Raw genomic sequence first — 10,760 nt, 5'->3', positions numbered from 1 at the left:
GCTGGTTCCACCTGCTTAGAAGTCATGGGTAAGCAAAGAGAAGCTCTTTAAGTGGTGGTGGTTGGCAGCTTTTTTTTTTTTTTTTTTTTTTTTCCCAGCATTTTACAGCAGTCAGAAGATCGTCAGCAGGTGGTGCCCCCTAGTGTTAGAGTACTTGTGTGCAGGCCTCTGATAATGAAGATGCTTGCCTTTTGGAAGTCAAGGTCACCTGTGGTCTCTGCTACTGTGACTGTCAAAGCCAAGTCCCTGGTGTATCTAAGACTTGGCCTCCATGATTCTTCTCCAGCTGTTAAAGTAGCCAGCTACTTTACCATTTTGGTGACTTCTCAGCTGCGCCCCCCTCGCTGTTTCTTTGTAGTGTTCCCTGCTCAGCCCACTCTACTAAAGACAGGCAAGAAGTGACCACTTTAGAGAAGCCTTTTGTTAAAACATCAAGGAAACAACAGAGAAGGGTGTCTTTAAGCCAGGGCACCAGGTGAGCCAAATGGTCTGCAAGTATGCATGGGTAGAAAAAAGTGTAGTTATCACAGCAAATCTGTGAAAGTAAAGGTTTGGGTTGAAAACAGTCATGACATTGGCCCTTTTGTCCCTGTTATAGTGTAAGACCCCAGGAAGCTCAGGCCTCCAGGATCTCAGCCCAGGACCGAGGCCACCCCAATCAGCATTCGGAGTTGAAAGCTTGATGCAAACAGCACAAGGCTTTATTATAGTTGTTTAATGAGCTAACCCCATGTTAGCTCAGGCCTTCCATCCATTCCACCATGGTGGATGGCTAGGAAAGATAGCTCGAAGAGTCTGCATACAGATCTTATAGGGCAGTGTAAGGGGAGTGTCTAGGGGTATGCACAGGCTCAGGATTGGTGTGCCTCCAGGCTTGGAGGGCTTGCCCTATGTTGATTGGTCAACTGGTTGTTATGGCCCATAGGCCCTCCCAGGGCCGTTGCTATGCTCTGCGCATTATTGCTGTGCACTTGTCTGTAAAGCACACCCAGAACTGTAAAGCATAGCACCACCAGCTAACTTCTGATTGGTTCCTTGCCACGAGGCAGGCACCTGACCTTCTTGTGACCAAGACAAGGTCAGACAAGTAGTATTCGGCTATTATGGCTGCCGAAATGGGGAGCTGGTCCTTTCAATAGCAGTCCCTCTGCTAAGTCACCAGGGGAGTTTTCCTCCTTGGTCTGGATGGAAGTGTTTTCAGGGCAAGTCTAACATAAACTGCTTGAAGCGATGATGGCTGAGTCAGCATCTTGGGGTCCAGAGGAAACAGTTGAGATCATCACATAACACCCCAAGACTTTCAGGAAGTGTTCTGAGTGGCTGGTGCTGGTTGGAGGCTGGTTCAACTGACCTTGACTGACAAGAGTTTTCTTCCATTCTATCTGAAGCAAAAATTTTGCTCAAGGCATCAAGACAGAGTCTAACAGCTGCTAGTTAGTGAGTCAGGTTGTCCCATGCTCCTAAAGTCTTTGCTTATGTAAAGGAACATGAACGCCAGAAGGATTCAAAGCTATTCATATGGCAAGCCTGAAGAAATTATCGTCAGTGTCGATAGAGTGTTTCATAGTATTGGAACAGTATTAACTTAAAAAAAAAACAAAATTCTTAACACTTTCTTTGCGTTTTTTTTGTTGTTGTTTTTATCTGTGGCACAGCAGCTGCACCTGATCTTATTGTAGCCTCAACTGCCGACTGTGCCTTCACAGCCACCTTGCTGCTGAGGCCACAAGGAAGGTGGAGGCTTCACTACCTGCCTCAGCAGCCTCCATGTTGTAAATGTTGTTTTAACTAAGTCTAAGTATCTAACTTTTTATTTTACCAATAAACACATGGGAGCCAGATGTTGGGGTGAAAACCTGCTAGCTCAGAGAGGCAGAGAAAGCTTCTGCTGTCATCTCAGAAAGAGTTTTCTTCCATTCTATCTGAAGCAAAAACTCCTCCAACTGAATGTCCCTCCCTTGCACTTCCTGTACCTGTCTCTCTCTGACTTCTGGACTTACCCCCGTTCCCTATGGTTATTTCCAGGTTGCTTGATCCACCTCTTGACCTATGGTTGATTTTATTTAAATAATGAAATCTTGGGATTTATAGTGTGATTAAAATGTCTCATAACACTTCTCAACCCTCCAGGGAGAATCGGGTCCCTCCCATCTATCTCATTATGCTTCAGAAGGGCACAAGGTGGGGAGGGGGGGGCTGAATACCAACTGGCATGACTGGTGGAATTTACTCCTTTGATTAACCAGCAGCCACACAAATCCTTAAGCTCCAGCTTAAACTCATACTCAACAATATCACAGTACTCCTGACTAACACCCAAAACGCACCCTCTTTTCAGAAGGCTTCTCTTAAATCAGAATTCCATGTAGATACTCTGTAACTGAATAATTATCACAACTCATTGTTCACGGACACTCTTTATAAAGAATAGTGAGAAAAAAAAGAGGAGGTGTATGCTGACTTTATACACACAGAGGGCAAACAAGAAGGCCATTGCACATGGCAGCTATAGTTCCCATTACGTGTTACATCTCACCAAAGGCTCTAATCAGCACCATTATCCAAGGGCTTATCAAGCCTTATAAGTCTGTTGACTCATAGGGCTCAAGTGTACAGCATCTGCTTGGAAACTTGAGCCTGTTGCAGGGCTCCATCTGAACCTTGCAGCTTTTGGAAAAGTGAGTAAATGACCAAGAGCAACATACAGATGAGGAATGCATTGACAACAACATCCAGTTTACCTGCTGCATTTGCATTCTGCCTCTTTCCCCCCTTCCATTGTAGGAGAGGTAGATTTGATAACTTGCCTATTACAGGAACTAGCTCTTAAATGCACCACACCACTGGGCCCGAAGTGTTTTTCTAATGCAGAAGGCCTCTGAAATTTTTTTGTTTGGTTTCATTTCCTACCCTTGGACATACAAATGCCTTGCAATTAATTTGACAGTCGTTACATTTTTGTTCACTTGGTCCAGTCATAATATCAGTGCATTGGATCAATGTGTAAACGGTTACCATTCTATTGCTGAAGATGGACTTAGAGAAGGAAGCATTAAGGAATTGGTCCTGGTGTGGGCTTTTAAAACCTCAACCCCCCACCCCAGTGACACAACTTCCCCAACAAGGCCACACCTTCTTTTTTGGCAGGGTGGGGTGTTTCAAGGCAGGGTTTCTCTGTGTAGCTTTGTAAACCAGGTTGGCCTTGCACTCACAGAGATCCACCTGCCTCTGCCTCCCGAGTGATGGTATTAAAGGTGTGTACCACCACCTCCTGGCTCATACCTCCTTTCAAAAAATAATTTATTTAACTTTATTTTATATGCATTGGTGTGAAGGTATCAGATCTCCTGAAACTGGGGTCACAGATAGTCATGAGCAGCCACGTGGGTTCTGGGAATTGAACCCAGGTCCTCTGGAAGAGAAGCCAGTACTCTTAACCAATGGACCATCTCTTCAGTCCTGGCCACACCTTCTAATTCTTCCTAAACAGTTCACCAACAACTGGGAGCCAATCATTCAAGTATGTGATCCTCTGCGGATCGTTCTCATCCAAACCCAACACAACATGTCATGTAGAAGAGGAAGATGCTGATCAAGATGAAGTAAATTATAGCATAGTGCTAACAGGATGAAATGCCCCTGGGGTGGGCATTGCTTCATTGCTAGCTGAAAGCACTTGCTTCATGTGGTCTTTGAATAACATGTATGGAGGAAAAAAATCTACCAGATCAATGGCTGCATACCAGATTCCAGGGGGGAGGTAGCATGTGCAAATTATGATACCACATCTGCTGCAGCAGCTATGATCAGTGTCACTGTCCAGTTTAGTTTACAACAAGTCACACAGACCCGATAGATAGTTGGGATGTGATAGGAATGACCACCACAGCACCCTCAAGTCCTTGATGGTGACACTGGTCTCTGCAACCCCATCAGGAATCAACTATTGATTCTGCTTTGCTCATTTTCTGTGTGGAGGCAGTTGTAACGACTTCCGCCTGACATTTCCCACCATAGTAACCTTCCCTTTACAGGTCAGGAAGACAAGTTCAAGGTTCCAGGTTTGGAGAGATGGCTCAGTGGGTAAGAGCACCAGGGCTGGCTGCTCTTCTGGAGAGCCACAACCATCTGCTTCTGGCCTTCTTAGGCACCGCACATGCACATGGTACACAGACATACATCCAGACAAAATGCCCATAGCACATAACATAAAAATAAATGTTTTAAAATGTAAATGTTTTGTCAGCTACCATATCTATTCAATTTTGCATTCCGGACACAGGAAATGAGCACAGGAGGAGTTCAGGGACCCACTGGTCATACAATGAAATGGGCTTCCATGATCACCTCTCTTCCGTTACTCCTACTCTGACTGTGGTCAGTAGGGATGTTTTGGTTCACCTACAATTCATGCCCTTTCAGAGACAATACCTAGTGTTCCCCCCTCAATTTGATTATTGTCTTTTTCTCTAGATGTTGTTACCTTGGCCAAAATTCCCTTTGGAGAAGGTTAGGAGAGAGATTAGCTGCATAAACTTTCTGTGGTTGTCTGGAGTCCTTCTGTGAGGAGACCCAGCCTATTTGTCATTCAAAGGGTCTAGGCTTCAATGTAGGGACTAGTGGAGGATTCTTGACTGTCTTTTACAGTTCAGGTTTGAAGTGTGTTTCTTTGACCTGGACCATTTGTCTTGTAAAGTAGAACTGTAGCAGACCTTTTAATTCAATTCACTTCAGGGACCAGTATGGCCAACTAACTAAAGTCACAGATTAGCACAGGATTGGGATTGCTGCCTCGACTTGACACTCACTTGACATTGATGGTTGTGTGCCAACACTTGGCCCATGATATCCCCAATACAATCACTCTAACTGCATTTAGGTAATTTCATTGCCACAGTTTCTGTTGTAAGGTAGCTTCTCAGGAATGGCAGGGCTCCTATCTTATACATTCAATTTCCACTGTCACATCTTCTGGCTCTTCACCCAGCAGGTGAATAGATATGAAATCACACATCCATTCTAACATCGAGAGCCTCCATGTCTTTAAATCCTTCCTGTGTGTGAAGCCAAGGCAGGTCCAGAGCTTCTAAGTCACTCACGTGGGAGTCTTCCTGTCCATGCTTTTGCCAACCAGAGAAGCAAATTGTCAGAGCCTGCTTACTTCTTGAAGACTATGGGTTACTTTTCTGTTGCTGTGATATAAAACCATGACCAGGAAAACTCATAGAAGGAGTTTATTTGGACTTTACTGTTCAGAGGAAACAATCTATCACAATCATGTTGGGGGGTGGGTGGGTGGGGCGCACAGTGACTTGAGTGCTCCCGTCTTGAACCACAAACATGTCAGGGATGGAGCAATGGGGATGGTGTGAAGCTGTGAAACTCCAAAGCTCCATCCCTCCAGTAACATACTTTCTTAAGCAAGGCCACACCTCATATGATCCCAGCATTCAAGAGGAGGAGGAGGCAGGAGGTTTGTGAGTTCAAGCCCAGCATGCCTACAGAATGATTTGTAAACCAGTCCCTCAATTTGCTGATCCATCAACTGGCTTTGAAGAGCCTCCCTCTTCTGTGCAGTAGAGTGGGGGATGTGGAAATCTAAGGCACTTGTTCATGCAGTTAACTCACGCCTTCAGCATCTTTTGAGCCTGATCTTTTTTTTTTAAAGACTTTTATTTATTTATTATGTATACAACATTCTGCTTCCATGTATATCTGCACACCAGAAGAGGGCACCAGATCTCATAATGGGTGGTTGTGAATCACCATGTGGTTGCTGGGAATTGAACTCAGGATCTCTGGAAGAGCAGCCAGTGCTCTTAACCTCTGAGCCATCTCTCCGGCCCGAGCCTGATCTTATATGTTCCACTTGCACACAGAAGTGCTGTTCTACTCCTGCGGGTCTTGATAGGTCAAAGGACACATAACTCACATGGACAGCTCCCGTATCAGCACACCAAAGGGATTATTTCTCAAAAGGCAGAGTTATTTGAAGAAAAGAAGATGACTTTGCCCCCAATTCTAGAGGATTTGAACAATGATTATCTGATGGGGGATGCAGAGGTTTTTTTATGGTGTACAATTTGCTATAGATGCTTTCGTCATCATTGGACCAGTTCACTGAGGGTGCCACTCCATCATAATGATTTCTAGTTGACAAAATTAGGAGTTTTTCACATTATACGTAACTGGTAATATTTTAGTTGCATTTTGATTTTAGATCTGCAGATACCACAATATTTAGCCCCTATCAAATATCTCTGCAGATTAAAATATTTGGATTCCTGCTCATTCACATGACCTCTTTCGCTTTTAAATTCCATCATCCCATGTTGTCCAGAGCATGAGTCTCCTAGTCAAACTAGCACCATCTCAACCAGATCAGCTGTGTCTGCTTGCAAAACATCATCACAACTAGGCAGGTTGCCTTCTGACATTCCCCTCGAGAAGGAGGGAGAGGGAGACTCATTGGACCCTCACCTGAGAATTCAGTCAGTTCTCCCAAGCAGCTGTTTGCAATTCTGCCCTAATTGCATATGGCTTTGGTGTCTTTGGCTCAAGTATAGAGACTTCAGAAGGCTTGGGAAGAGAGTTCCATCCATGTGGTTATGGGGAAGCCCTCATTCATATCCAGTGAAGGCTTTCCAGTGTGGTTGCTTGGGGTAGCCCACACTCCTGTAAGCAACTCCGCATCCAGCTTCTGTTAGTAAGCTCCATAAACTCATTGGTGCCCCCACCCCTGGGAACTGAACTTTGGTTGTTGTTGTCTTAGAGGGACAGAGTAGATGTTGCATGGTCCCTAGACCAGGAAGAAAAATTTCCCAATATCCCTTTTGAAACCCGGGAGCCTATTTCAATAATTATATATCCTAGGCTATGGAGAACAGATAGAACAAGCTGTACAGTGATGCTGGTACTCTATTTAGCAATGGATTTTGCAGAAGGTTTGGTCAAGGGGATGTTCTATGTCCCTTCTTTAACTGTTTTATTGGGGGGAGGCTAGGGTAAGAGAGTTACATAAAATGTATGCCCACCATGGTGGACTGTACCCTTAAATTATGAACTGATTAAATCTCCTTCTCCTTTAAGTTGCTTTTACAAGGTGTTTTGTCACAATGACAATGAGAAAAGTAACTAATACCAATCCACATTCCCACATTTTCATGTGTGTTTTGCTTGCATGTGTGCACATGTACTATATGTATGCCCGATGCTGGAAGAGATTGCAAGAGGATATCAGATCCCCTGGAAGTGGAGTAACAGGTGTTGTGAACTACCCTATAGGTACTGGGAATTGAACCCAGGTCCCTCTGTAAGAGCAATAAGTGCTCTCAACTGACAAGCCATCTCTCCACTCCCACATTCCAACAATCTTATGTCCCTAAACCTTGGGATTCCATCCTTTTTATAACATCAGAGATAATTTGGCATCTCAACTTTATGAGAGTTATGCCATTACAGAGTCAACCAAAGAAAGAAACTCTTCAGGTACTCCCTCCAAATTGCTGGGGACAAGGCTTTGGCTCCAGCTTTTCCACCAAGAGCACCCATGTAACTGGGTGACAAGCAGTGCCTTTTCCACTTTGGTCCAGCATCTGAAAATCTGTTAGCATGCAGATTATCAATTTTTCTGTCAAAAACATTGAAATCTTGACATTTTTATTTTGAAATGAATCTGACAAACCTTTAGAGTACACTTTGTGTTACTACCCATAATTTTATTTGTACGTATTATTTGGGATTGGATGGGGGGGCGTCAGTGGGAGGTATGGGAGGATGGGACGAGAGGGAACTGGGACTGATATATAAAATAAGATTGTTTCTAATTTGAATAAAAATATAAAAAAGAATGTAGAGGCCCCCCCCCATAAAAAACTGTAAGTTCTCTCTAGAGAATATAACCAAACTTACAATGCCATGAAGGGTTCCTACTCTGATAACATTTTTCTATATCCTCCAGGACTGCAGAACCTCAAAATCAGCCATAGTGTCTGTCCTGTATCCCCGTCTAGTCTGGGACTACAGTGCCTTGTCTTGTGTCCCTCTCCAGGCCCATGTACTTCCTTGGTGGTCACATGCTGCCCAGTGTCCTGCTGCAGTCCTGTTGTGTGTCTCTTTCCTCTGAGTTGTGTATGATCATTGGAACTCCCTAGTCAGAGTAGCTGAGATCACCTACACAAGCCAATCAGGAGATCAAGCCTTAACATTCCTTTGTGGAGGCAAAGTGGGGGTGAGGTGAGAACCACGAGGCCCAAGAGGCTTATAACCTTCAGGAGATCTTCAGGAGGCTCTTCCATCCTTGGGGTTATATAGGAGGTAAAAGCTTAACTCATGAAACTCTTTTGTAATGTAGCTGCTATGCATTGCTCAGTGAACTTCTTAGTGGTGCCTTTGGGTCACCTATGTGACTTCAAGTTCACTACCCTAGACTTGGGTGGAATTCTTTCTTTGGTCTATGGGTACTCTCTCTCTATCTGTAGTAAGTAGCACTACTTTTCTGTCTCTAGGAAAAGCTACACAGCATCTGTGTGTGTAGGTAGTAGTTGGTGACTTTTTTGATCCTTGGGGGCAAACCACATGTTAGATAGTGTTCATAGGGCCCAGTAATGGTACTTCAGATCCTGAGATTTTCCCCTTGGCTCCTCTGGGTAAAGATCTGTTGTTTGGATGCGGTGTTTATAATTTTCTTTTCTGAAAAGTCCTGGAGAATAGAACAGTCTTCCATGTCTGAGTCTTGTCCATGCTCAGTGAGTGGCTGATTTATAATCTGATGGAATTATTGGAAGGTGGTGGGCAGTGGGACCTGGTTGGAGGAAGCTTGCCCTGAAAAGTATCCATTCTTTGGTCTGTCTCTCCTCCTCCCTGCCCATCTCTTTGCTCCCTGTATAACCCGAGGTTGCCACACTATCAGTATGTTTTCCTCCAGAAGTAAGGAATGAGCCAACCATGGGAGGAAGCCTCCAGAACTGTGAGCCAAAAGAAATCTTTTCTTTTCTAAGTAGTTTTTCTCAGGCATTTGTCACAGTAATGAAATGTCTACCACACAGATTCTTTTGTTCTTTTCTTTTGTTTTGTTTTTCTGTTTTTCAAGGCAGGGTTTCTCTGTGTAGCTTTGGAGCCTATCCTGGCACTCGCTCTGGAGACCAGGCTGGCCTCAAACTCACAATGATCGGCCTGCCTCTGCCTTCCGAGTGCTGGGATTAAAGGTGTGTGCCACCAACGCCCGGTGATTTTTTTGTTCTTACTGTTGTGGGTTTCAAGAGGTAAGTGGTTTTTGATTGTCCAGCCTGATTTCAAAGAGAAATAGAAACCCAAGCCTGTCCTATTCTTCCTATAAGCATCCTGTGCAGTGGGCAATGGCAGCCTGTTAACCACAGTGTAGTCTTCACTCTACACAGAGGTCTACAATAGTACAGAGCTGGATTTCAACAGAAACTATTCCAGAGAATGGCAGATGACAACTTTGAGCCTCTGTTTCATTACTGTACACCACAAGCTATCAGATTCCCACTGTAGTATCCCTACAATATTTCAGCTCTTAGGTCAGGTAGTACATTTGTTTTTTAATACATTAACCTCATTTATTCATTCAGCAAATCTATATCAAATATATCCCAACAGTAGATATTATTCTAACTGTTAGGAAATTATTATTTTTCCTTATTTATTTAAATTAGAAACAAGCACCAGGCATTGGTGGCGTACACCTTTAATCCCAGCACTCGGGAGGCAGAGGCAAGAGGATCTCTGAGAGTTTGAAGCCAGCCTGGTCTACAGAGCGGGTTCCAGGACAGCCTCCAAAGCAATACAGAGAAGCACTGTTTCAAAAAACCAAAAAAGAAAGAAAAAAAGAAACAAACTTGTTTTACATGTCAATTCCAGTTCTCCTTCCCTTCCCTCCTCCCCTGCCCCCCACCAACCCCTTATCCCCTTTCTGCTCCATAGAAGGGTGAGGTCTTCCATGGGGGATCTTCACAGTCTGTCCCATCATTTGGGGGCAGGGCCTAGGCCCTCCCCCGTGTGTCTGGCCTGAGAGAGTATCCATTCATACACTAAGCATTAGTGCCGTTCCATTACCGGGGTCCCATAGACTGCTCAGGCCTCCTAACTGACACCCACATTCAGGGGTCCTAGTTCGGTCCTATGCTGGTTTCCCAGCTGTCAGTCTGGGGTCCATGAGCTCCCCCTTGTTCTGGTCAGTTGTTTCCATGGTGTGTGTCACGTCCTGACTTTTGGAACGGGAAACAGGGCACCTGGAAGAGAGAAAAGGGTGTTCTGGGGAGGACCAGCTCCAGCAAGTGGTGCGTCAGATCTGAGGTTTCAAACCAAGACTCCTTGAAAGTGTCTGCACTGAAACTCCCATGTTTTGGAACACGGTCCAAGAATGGAGTCATGTGAGGTGAATTCTGGGTGCTTGTTGGAAAACTCCAAGGAAAAAAAGACAAGAGTCTTGTGATCTCAGTTTCTTCAAAATCAGAATTGTTCTTGGAATGCGTTGTTTTGAACTTCTTCCTTGTGTAGTGCACACGAGTGAGTTTCCTTCAGATTATTCATTACAACTGGCTATTGTTATTTGTCTATATGCCTCAGGGAAAAACATGTTTTTTTCCCATTTAGCATGTCCTCATGATTATACACCTTACTTATGTGATTCTTCTTAACCCTCAGAATATTCAGATCTCTGAATAGAGTTGGCTCTTGCATCAGACTTTAGTCTACTTCATTCTCCTGCCACTGCCACTCTAGAGCAGTCAACAAGT

The sequence above is a fragment of the Cricetulus griseus genome, assembly GCF_003668045.3.
Source record: "Cricetulus griseus strain 17A/GY chromosome 1 unlocalized genomic scaffold, alternate assembly CriGri-PICRH-1.0 chr1_0, whole genome shotgun sequence".
NCBI classification, from domain to species: domain Eukaryota; kingdom Metazoa; phylum Chordata; class Mammalia; order Rodentia; family Cricetidae; genus Cricetulus; species Cricetulus griseus.
The sequence above is the reverse complement of the archived record's forward strand: the minus strand, read 5'-3'. Positions refer to the sequence as shown.